Here is a 9,680-nt window from a genome sequence, read left to right on the forward strand (position 1 = left end):
TGTGTGGGTTGTAGACTCCGTCTCATGCTACCACTAGAGTGAAAGCTCCGCCAGCTTTCAAAAGTGACCAAAACATCAGCCAGAAAGCATAGGAGCTGAGAAGTGGTCTGTGGTCACGACCTGCAGAACAACTCCTTTATTGGGGGTGTCTTGCTAATTGCCTATAATTTCCACCTGTTGTCTATTCCATTTGCACAACAGCATGTGAAATTGATTGGCAATCAGTGTTGCTTCCTAAGTGGACAGTTTGATTTCACAGAAGTGTGATTGACTTGGAGTTACATTGTGTTGTTTAAGTGTTCCCTTTATTTTTTGAGCAGTGTATTTATGAAAGGGCCCAGGCGTTGCACTCTCTAATCGTTGGTCAAACCAATGAGGTGGCATGCCACACCCCCTCTGCAGACTAGCCACACCTCTAAACATGGGCCCCTACCACTGCATTCCCCCGGTGGGCCCTACATGCCCCAGTCCGACACTGCTTTTATATTTGGGTTGTGATACCTTCCAGCATTTTAGAATTGTATATCGGCACTCCCTCTGCAAGCCGACAGTGTGCGAGGCCAAACAGGGGTGTGGTCTCTGCCCATAAGCCATGCCCCTGAATGATGATGTTTTGTAGTTGTGTCAGCATAACATCCCCCCATTTTCGAGTCACGCTGGGGGGAAAAATAGGACGGTGTTTGCTATCTGTAACTGAATAAATAAATTATAAAATTGCTCCTTTAATTATAAAATATTGAGGCCTAAATTCAAGTGCCCAAAGCTGCGTCCCTTGGGTCTCTTAGCATGCCTGCAAACAGCGAGTATTTGCATACAGCGAATGCGCAGAAGCAAATTTACGCATTTATGTCCGTTTTCCCTGAGTTGGACAGAACTTGGCAGGATCTAACTTTCCATGCAAAAGGGCATTTTGGGGTGGGAACCAGGTGGTAACAAACTAACAATGCGATCACATGTTGCTATCCTGCCTTGTAGGAATGTCATGGGCATGTATCATCAGTCATGCGTACTGGGGAGGGGAACCTGTGTCTGATGGATCTTTTGTACTTAGCACAGTGGCATCAGAAGGGGGGGTGCAGTCCGCACCCAGGTGTCACCCTCAGAGGGGGTGTCACCAAAATGCCTGCCTCTCACACTCACAGGAGCCGGGTGCTGCATTGTGACAGTCACTTGCACCACTTGACTCCTGTGATACAGGCGCTGACACTACACATTTACTGGTCTCTGGGAATAGCCCAGCTTCCTCGGGTGATGCTGGGCTGCCCACGGAGTGATGTCACCGGGTTCCCCCTCGAGGTCACACCCATCCGACTTAGGGCACCCCCCCTTTTTGCCCATTACCTCACATCCGCGCACAAGAGGGTGCAGAGTGCGCACCGGGTGTCACCAGACCCGGTGACTCCCCTGACTTAGCATGGTGTGTGGCAAGTGGAAATAAGTAACTATAGGTGTCAGTTACGGCTGCTGGTGAAAAGTAAAATGGGCGGCGCGGGATTCCGCTCTCACAAACCCCTTACATTAGGTAATACATTTGGCTTCCACGGCAACCCGCAACTACAGCCACTTTTTGTGTGACTCAGAATCAGCCTCAAAGGGTCTATTTACTGATCCTTGGAAAGAGATAAATTAGGTGGAGGTAAAGTACCAGCCAATCAGCTCCTAAATGCCAAGTCACAGGCTGGGTTTGAAAAATTCAAAGGGAGAAAAAGACAAAAAAGTCTCTTCCAGTAGCACTCTTTAATGTATATGTTATACAATCATGCTGTAGATAAAGTAATAAGACATCCAGTTCTGCATCGTAAGAGAAAGTACATACATATGCTATAAAACGTAACTTTTAATTCTGTAATTATATAAAAAGAAAAGGAAAAAGAAAGAAAATTCTTTAACGACACTCTAAATAAGTCAATACGTTAAATGGGACACATTTGCCCCTAGTAAGTACCTGTATATACAGGTATCACATGTACATATATGTGTAAAAAATGCCTTTTAAGTGAAAATATGACTCATAGAACATATAGGGACTCTCAGTAATCCTATACCCCTAAATCCATATATGGAGGAGTCTCTGGTCCGCAGAGTCGCTAATTACTCTTAATTTAAATGTCTGTAGCTATTGAACTTGTAAGGAGTAAAATATACACAGAAAACGTGTTGTCTATGTATAGGGTGGCCTTTTCACTTCATACACTTGAAATAGGTCTCTTGTCAGTACATATAAGGTGAATATAGAGAGGACTGAGTGAATGATGTTATTTAATGTGCAACTTCAGTTTAGGGAAAAAAAGAGATAGTAAAGGTTGTGAATCTGCTGTCAACGTTAGACCTTAAGTTTCCACCTCCTGGAAAAACCTACAACACCTGGTATTCCCATAGAGTCTCCTTCATGGTACTGACCCGGCCCAACACTTTATTGCTTCCAAGATTGGACGAGATTGGGCAAATTCAATGTAGTATGGTTGTAGGATATTAATTTCTCCTAAAGAATGAGGGCAGTTATGAAACAGGTTATTATGCATAGCTAGATTGCAAATGAAAATTTGGTGAATCATAAGTAATTAGTGTGATTACAGTCAGTGGGTATTATACCCACAATGCATAAAGTTTGGTATGGCAGATAGCACCAATTCAGTATTATGGCGTCAGAAGGTATGAATATCACAACCCTAAAGTGAAGAGCGGAATCAAACACAATAGTCCATCAATCAATTTTATATGTTTGTACTTGAAGACCTCATAAATAAAATTTCTTCACAAAAAATTATCATTTATTCAGGACTCTCATCAGTGATCCAGAGACTGTGTCAATCTTGGAGGCCTTAAGACATACCTCTGCCTAACACTGAAAGCAGATCCTAAATTTTCTTGCTTCCATCCTCCTCCGTCTGCATTAGCCATTAGGGGAGGTCTTTTACTTCTTATTCATTTTTGGAAACCTTCCGCTATTCACTTTTTCTTGTTTCATAACTGCCCTCATTTGTGATCTCTCATCAACGATTCTTAAGTAGAAATTGATGTCCTACAACGATACCACATTGAGTTTGCCCAATCTCGTCCAGTCTTGGAAGCAATAAAGTGTTGGGCCGGATCAGTACCATGAAGGGGACTCCATGGGAATACCAGGTGTTGTAGGTTTTTCCAGGAGCTGGAAGCTTAAGGTCTAACGTTGACAGCAGATTCACAACTCTTATCATCCCTTTTTTTCCCTAAACTGAAGTTGCACATTAAATAACATAATTCCCTCAGTCCTCTCTATATTCTCTTTATACGTACTGACAAGAGACCTACTTTATAAAGTGAAAAGGCCACCCTATACATAGACAACAAGTTTTTGGTGTATATTTTACTCCTTACAAGTTCAATAGCTAAAGGAATATAAATTAAGGGTAATCAGCGACTCTGTGGAGCAGAGACTCCCCCATATATGGATTTAGGGGTATAGAATTACTGAGAGTCCCTATATGTTCTATGTGTCATATTTTCACCTAACTTAAAGGTGTTTTTTTTACACATATATGTACATGTGATACCTGTATATAGAGGTACTTACTATGGGCAAATGTGTCCCGTTTAACGTATTGACTTATTTTGAGTGTCATTAAAGAGTCCTCTTTCTTTGTCCTTTTTATATAATTACAGAATTAAAAGTTACGTTTTATAGCTAATGTATGTACTTTCTCTTACAATGCAGAACTGGATATCTTATTACTTTAAGGGGTGGTTTTGCAAAGAAGCAAAAGAAAGAAGCTAGTTGATATGTCTCTCTGGGGCACACTTTTTAAATTGATTTAAGGACAATATTATGAAACAATGGAATATGTATAAAGCATTAAAACGTAACTTTTATTTAATTATTCAGACGAAAAAGTTTAATTAATTATATGAAAAATACCTTGCTGTGTGAAACAGCGGAGTGAATTAAAACAAGTATTAAATAGTATATAAAAGACGATATAGTAATAATATGTCACTCGCTTATTGAAAGTGGGTGACAGAAAATTTGTCTGCACACCCTCTGGATTCTAGGCGAGTATTATTGTTAGACATATGTCCTCTGCGAAAATGAAAGTTCTCGTTATCTCTATGGGTTTATGATTGAAGATACTTGTGCGTATTTCATATAAGAGATACAAGAAAAGGAAACCGGCTTTTTATTTACCGGACTCCTTTTGAAATAATCAACTGTGCTGCGTGTTCTGCAGTGTTAGTTGACAAGTAGGTTCTGCTGGTCAATGAAAGGCATATACCTTGATGGGACTACAGTACCCAGTATTCCCAGAGGGTCACCCTTTCTGGTACTAACCGGGCCCAATGCTGCTTGGCTTCCAAGATCAGACGAGATCGGGCAGATCCAGCATGGTATGACTGTAGAAGGTATGGTAAATACCTCTCAGCGTGTAAATTGGATGATTTTTGAGGCAAAAGGTGATTCCGTGAAAAGAAAGATTGATTTGACCATCGCCAATTGGTATTGGCCAATTAATGGCCCAAAGAAGACCAAGCAGTGGAGGGGTTATTCATTGATGAAATCCTCCTTGTTACAATTATGATGGAGAACAAATGCCAAAGTCGCCTCAAATAAATTAAATGAGGCAATTAAGTTAATAGTATGACAATGGTTAAATAATTTGATGAAATGCTGATAGAAATAATAGTATGACATGGGTTAATTGCTTTGGTGAAATCAATCACGTAGAATAACATAAGCTGAATCTTACATACATTTAAACATTTCAACGTACATTGTTGCAGAAAAGGTGTGTGGGCAGCTCTGTGTCCAAATGAAAACAGATACAATTGTTTTAAACACACAACATAAGTTGTAAAGGGCAGCTGCCTTTTAACACTGCAAGATGCAAAAAGTTGTCACAGTAACATACTGCAAACAGATGTGTTTGTTTTGGACTCATCCACATAGGCTGCAAGAAGCAGCAGGATTCTATTGCAAGCTTATCTCATTAATTTATCACAATAACAGATAAGAAAAATACAAAAAAATCACAATTTGTCACAATAATCAAGTGCTGAGAAAGCTGCAGAGATAGTGACTCTAGTCCCAACCAAAAAAAAACAAACATTTTTTTGCAGATTTGAAACCAGCAGAAGGTTATAATCAAGATTAGTAAGGACAGAGTGGTTGTAAGTTGACACTGTTCTAATAGTAAGAGTAAAAGAAGCTCTCGCACCAACGGAGTGCCTGAATTGAAGAGTAATTGCCTGGCTAACTTGAAGGTATTTAATGTAGTACCAATAAAGTGATGGCTGACAGCACGAATCCCTTGTTTTAAATACGTGCTGTGTGTCTGTGCACCGTTTGCAGAGTTTTAAATATCAGCATTTAGTGACACTAATAACCTCTATACTTGTAAATTAGTGAGGGAATTAACAGGCAATATTGCTGGCTAAATCTTGCCAGGGAGACAGTCCATGCTTTATGCACTGGGTGGGGGCAGCTTTTTCCCTTGAGAGTGCGCTAGGCACGCGGGGAGAGAGCTGGCCTGGAGAGCTTTGAATCCGCTGCAGTGAGCGGTGTTATACTTGCGGTGATCGCTGACAGGAGTCCGCCCGTCGGAGCCCCGTTGCCGAGGTCCCGGAAGTTGGGTGCCGGACCGGAAGTGACGCGCGTTTCGCTGGGAGGAGCTTGTTCACTGGATCCAGACGATCCAGTGAACAAGCTCCTCCCAGCGAAACGCGCGTCACTTCCGGTCCGGCACCCAACTTCCGGGACCTCGGCAACGGGGCTCCGACGGGCGGACTCCTGTCAGCGATCACCGCAAGTATAACACCGCTCACTGCAGCGGATTCAAAGCTCTCCAGGCCAGCTCTCTCCCCGCGTGCCTAGCGCACTCTCAAGGGAAAAAGCTGCCCCCACCCAGTGCATAAAGCATGGACTGTCTCCCTGGCAAGATTTAGCCAGCAATATTGCCTGTTAATTCCCTCACTAATTTACAAGTATAGAGGTTATTAGTGTCACTAAATGCTGATATTTAAAACTCTGCAAACGGTGCACAGACACACAGCACGTATTTAAAACAAGGGATTCGTGCTGTCAGCCATCACTTTATTGGTACTACATTAAATACCTTCAAGTTAGCCAGGCAATTACTCTTCAATTCAGGCACTCCGTTGGTGCGAGAGCTTCTTTTACTCTTACTATTAGAACAGTGTCAACTTACAACCACTCTGTCCTTACTAATCTTGATTATAACCTTCTGCTGGTTTCAAATCTGCAAAAAAATGTTTTTTTTTTTTGGTTGGGACTAGAGTCACTATCTCTGCAGCTTTCTCAGCACTTGATTATTGTGACAAATTGTGATTTTTTTTGTATTTTTCTTATCTGTTATTGTGATAAATTAATGAGATAAGCTTGCAATAGAATCCTGCTGCTTCTTGCAGCCTATGTGGTTGATTCCAAAACAAACACATCTGTTTGCAGTATGTTACTGTGACAACTTTTTGCATCTTGCAGTGTTAAAAGGCAGCTGCCCTTTACAACTTATGTTGTGTGTTTAAAACAATTGTATCTGTTTTCATTTGGACACAGAGCTGCCCACACACCTTTTCTGCAACAATGTACGTTGAAATGTTTAAATGTATGTAAGATTCAGCTTATGTTATTCTACATGATTGATTTCACCAAAGCAATTAACCCATGTCATACTATTATTTCTATCAGCATTTCATCAAATTATTTAACCATTGTCATACTATTAACTTAATTGCCTCATTTAATTTATTTGAGGCGACTTTGGCATTTGTTCTCCATCATAATTGTAACAAGGAGGATTTCATCAATGAATAACCCCTCCACTGCTTGGTCTTCTTTGGGCCATTAATTGGCCAATACCAATTGGCGATTGTCAAATCAATCTTTCTTTTCACGGAATCACCTTTTGCCTCAAAAATCATCCAATTTACACGCTGAGAGGTATTTACCATACCTTCTACAGTCATACCATGCTGGATCTGCCCGATCTCGTCTGATCTTGGAAGCCAAGCAGCATTGGGCCCGGTTAGTACCAGAAAGGGTGACCCTCTGGGAATACTGGGTACTGTAGTCCCATCAAGGTATATGCCTTTCATTGACCAGCAGAACCTACTTGTCAACTAACACTGCAGAACACGCAGCACAGTTGATTATTTCAAAAGGAGTCCGGTAAATAAAAAGCCGGTTTCCTTTTCTTGTATCTCTTATATGAAATACGCACAAGTATCTTCAATCATAAACCCATAGAGATAACGAGAACTTTCATTTTCGCAGAGGACATATGTCTAACAATAATACTCGCCTAGAATCCAGAGGGTGTGCAGACAAATTTTCTGTCACCCACTTTCAATAAGCGAGTGACATATTATTACTATATCGTCTTTTATATACTATTTAATACTTGTTTTAATTCACTCCGCTGTTTCACACAGCAAGGTATTTTTCATATAATTAATTAAACTTTTTCGTCTGAATAATTAAATAAAAGTTACGTTTTAATGCTTTATACATATTCCATTGTTTCATAATATTGTCCTTAAATCAATTTAAAAAGTGTGCCCCAGAGAGACATATCAACTAGCTTCTTTCTTTTGCTTCTTTGCAAAACCACCCCTTATAGCTCTTTTTGCTAAAAATGTCCGGGAGCACCACCAACCGTTGTTCTGCCCCAAAAGCTCTTTGAGGCGAAATTGGCAGCTCTATGTTGGTCTAAACTGTAAGTAGAATCTTCATTAGTACCATTATATACTTCTTATCAGGTAATGTACAATCTGTTCCAGTGCAGATCTCAAAAAAACCCACCCAATATTATCTTATTACTTTATCAACTGCATGATTCTATAAAATATGCATTAAAGAGTGCTCCTGGAAGAGACTTTTTTGTCTTTTTCTCCCTTTGAATTGTGTTGTCCATACCTACAAAATAATTCCGGGAGCACCACTAAAGAAAACTGTGCAAAATGTAAAATTATAGTCTCGTATATTGGTTGTACATCTTGTATTAATCACCCCATCTACTACCAGTGCAGACTCATCCCTCTCTCTATACTGGGTTTGAAAAATGATAGGAGCTGATTGGCTGGTACTTTATCTCCGTCCACTTTACCTCCATCCACAGCTTAGTAAATAGACCTATGAGTTTCAAAAGTGACAGAAGCTGGTTGTTTGGTACTTTAACTCCATCCACTTTATCTCTTTTCAAGGCTTAGTACATACACCTCTAAGTCTGGAATTTGCATATTGGCTTTGGCTAGTAAATCTTATAAACTTTCGGCATAATTATCTCCAGGTATGATTGAGCTCTCAGTCTGGAACTGTTTTAGCAATGGCCTTTATTATGAGGCGTACTGTGACAAATTACATGGCCCAATGTGGGCACTGCTATCAAGTAGTTAGGACTGCTGTATCAGAGAAGCCGTGAAGTGGCCAGCAGCTAAACATGTGTTTGCAAACATTTGTGACGAATTCTCTGAATTTTATTACCAGATAGATTCAGGGATGGTTACAGGTAATTTTCAGTGTGCGGAAGGGAATTTGGGGGTAGGGATTTGCACCCCCCTTCCTCTTTGTTTGTTTGTCTGTGACCCCTCCCCCTTCCAGCACCTGATATATAATTATCTCCAGGTATGATTGAGCAGCTTCCAAATTGTTTGTCTGCTTGTGTGCATGAGGCATTGAATGGGAGCAGCATTTGGAAGGCATGCTGTTCCTTGTAGTGCCAATGGGAGATCCTGGGGGTGGCTCCCTGGTAAGTTAGCTCTCAGTCTGGAACTGTTTTAGTAATGGCCTTTATTATGAGGCGTACTGTGACAAATTACATGGCCCAATGTGGGCACTGCTATCAAGTAGTTAGGACTGCTGTATCAGAGAAGCCGTGAAGTGGCCAGCAGCTAAACATGTGTTTGCAAACATTTGTGACGAATTCTCTGAATTTTATTACCAGATAGATTCAGGGATGGTTACAGGTAATTTTCAGTGTGCGGAAGGGAATTTGGGGGTGGGGATTTGCACCCCCCTTCCTCTTTGTTTGTTTGTCTGTGACCCCTCCCCCTTCCAGCACCTGATATATAATTATCTCCAGGTATGATTGAGCAGCTTCCAAATTGTTTGTCTGCTTGTGTGCATGAGGCATTGTATGGGAGCAGCATTTGGAAGGCATGCTGTTCCTTGTAGTGCCAATGGGAGATCCTGGGGGTGGCTCCCTGGTAAGTCAGCTCTCAGTCTGGAACTGTTTTAGTAATGGCCTTTATTATGAGGCGTACTGTGACAAATTACATGGCCCAATGTGGGCACTGCTATCAAGTAGTTAGGACTGCTGTATCAGAGAAGCCGTGAAGTGGCCAGCAGCTAAACATGTGTTTGCAAACATTTGTGACGAATTCTCTGAATTTTATTACCAGATAGATTCAGGGATGGTTACAGGTAATTTTCAGTGTGCGGAAGGGAATTTGGGGGTGGGGATTTGCACCCCACTTCCTCTTTGTTTGTTTGTTTGTGACCCCTCCCCCTTCCAGCACCTGATATATAATTATCTCCAGGTATGATTGAGCAGCTTCCAAATTGTTTGTCTGCTTGTGTGCATGAGGCATTGAATGGGAGCAGCATTTGGAAGGCATGCTGTTCCTTGTAGTGCCAATGGGAGATCCTGGGGGTGGCTCCCTGGTAAGTTAGCTCTCAGTCTGGAACTGTT

At 41.2% G+C, this 9,680-nt stretch overlaps 3 pseudogenes; 1 reads left to right on the top strand and 2 right to left on the bottom strand.

The window, feature by feature from the left end:
* Nucleotides 1-2,352: 2,352 nt before the first annotated feature.
* Nucleotides 2,353-2,470, bottom strand: LOC134930624 (5S ribosomal RNA; annotated as a pseudogene).
* A 1,787-nt stretch (nucleotides 2,471-4,257) lies between these two features.
* LOC134930714 (5S ribosomal RNA) lies at nucleotides 4,258-4,376 on the bottom strand (annotated as a pseudogene).
* A 2,569-nt stretch (nucleotides 4,377-6,945) lies between these two features.
* On the top strand, nucleotides 6,946-7,064 carry LOC134930715 (5S ribosomal RNA; annotated as a pseudogene).
* Nucleotides 7,065-9,680: the final 2,616 nt, after the last annotated feature.

This window comes from Pseudophryne corroboree, chromosome 5, assembly GCF_028390025.1.
Source record: "Pseudophryne corroboree isolate aPseCor3 chromosome 5, aPseCor3.hap2, whole genome shotgun sequence".
NCBI lineage: Eukaryota > Metazoa > Chordata > Amphibia > Anura > Myobatrachidae > Pseudophryne > Pseudophryne corroboree.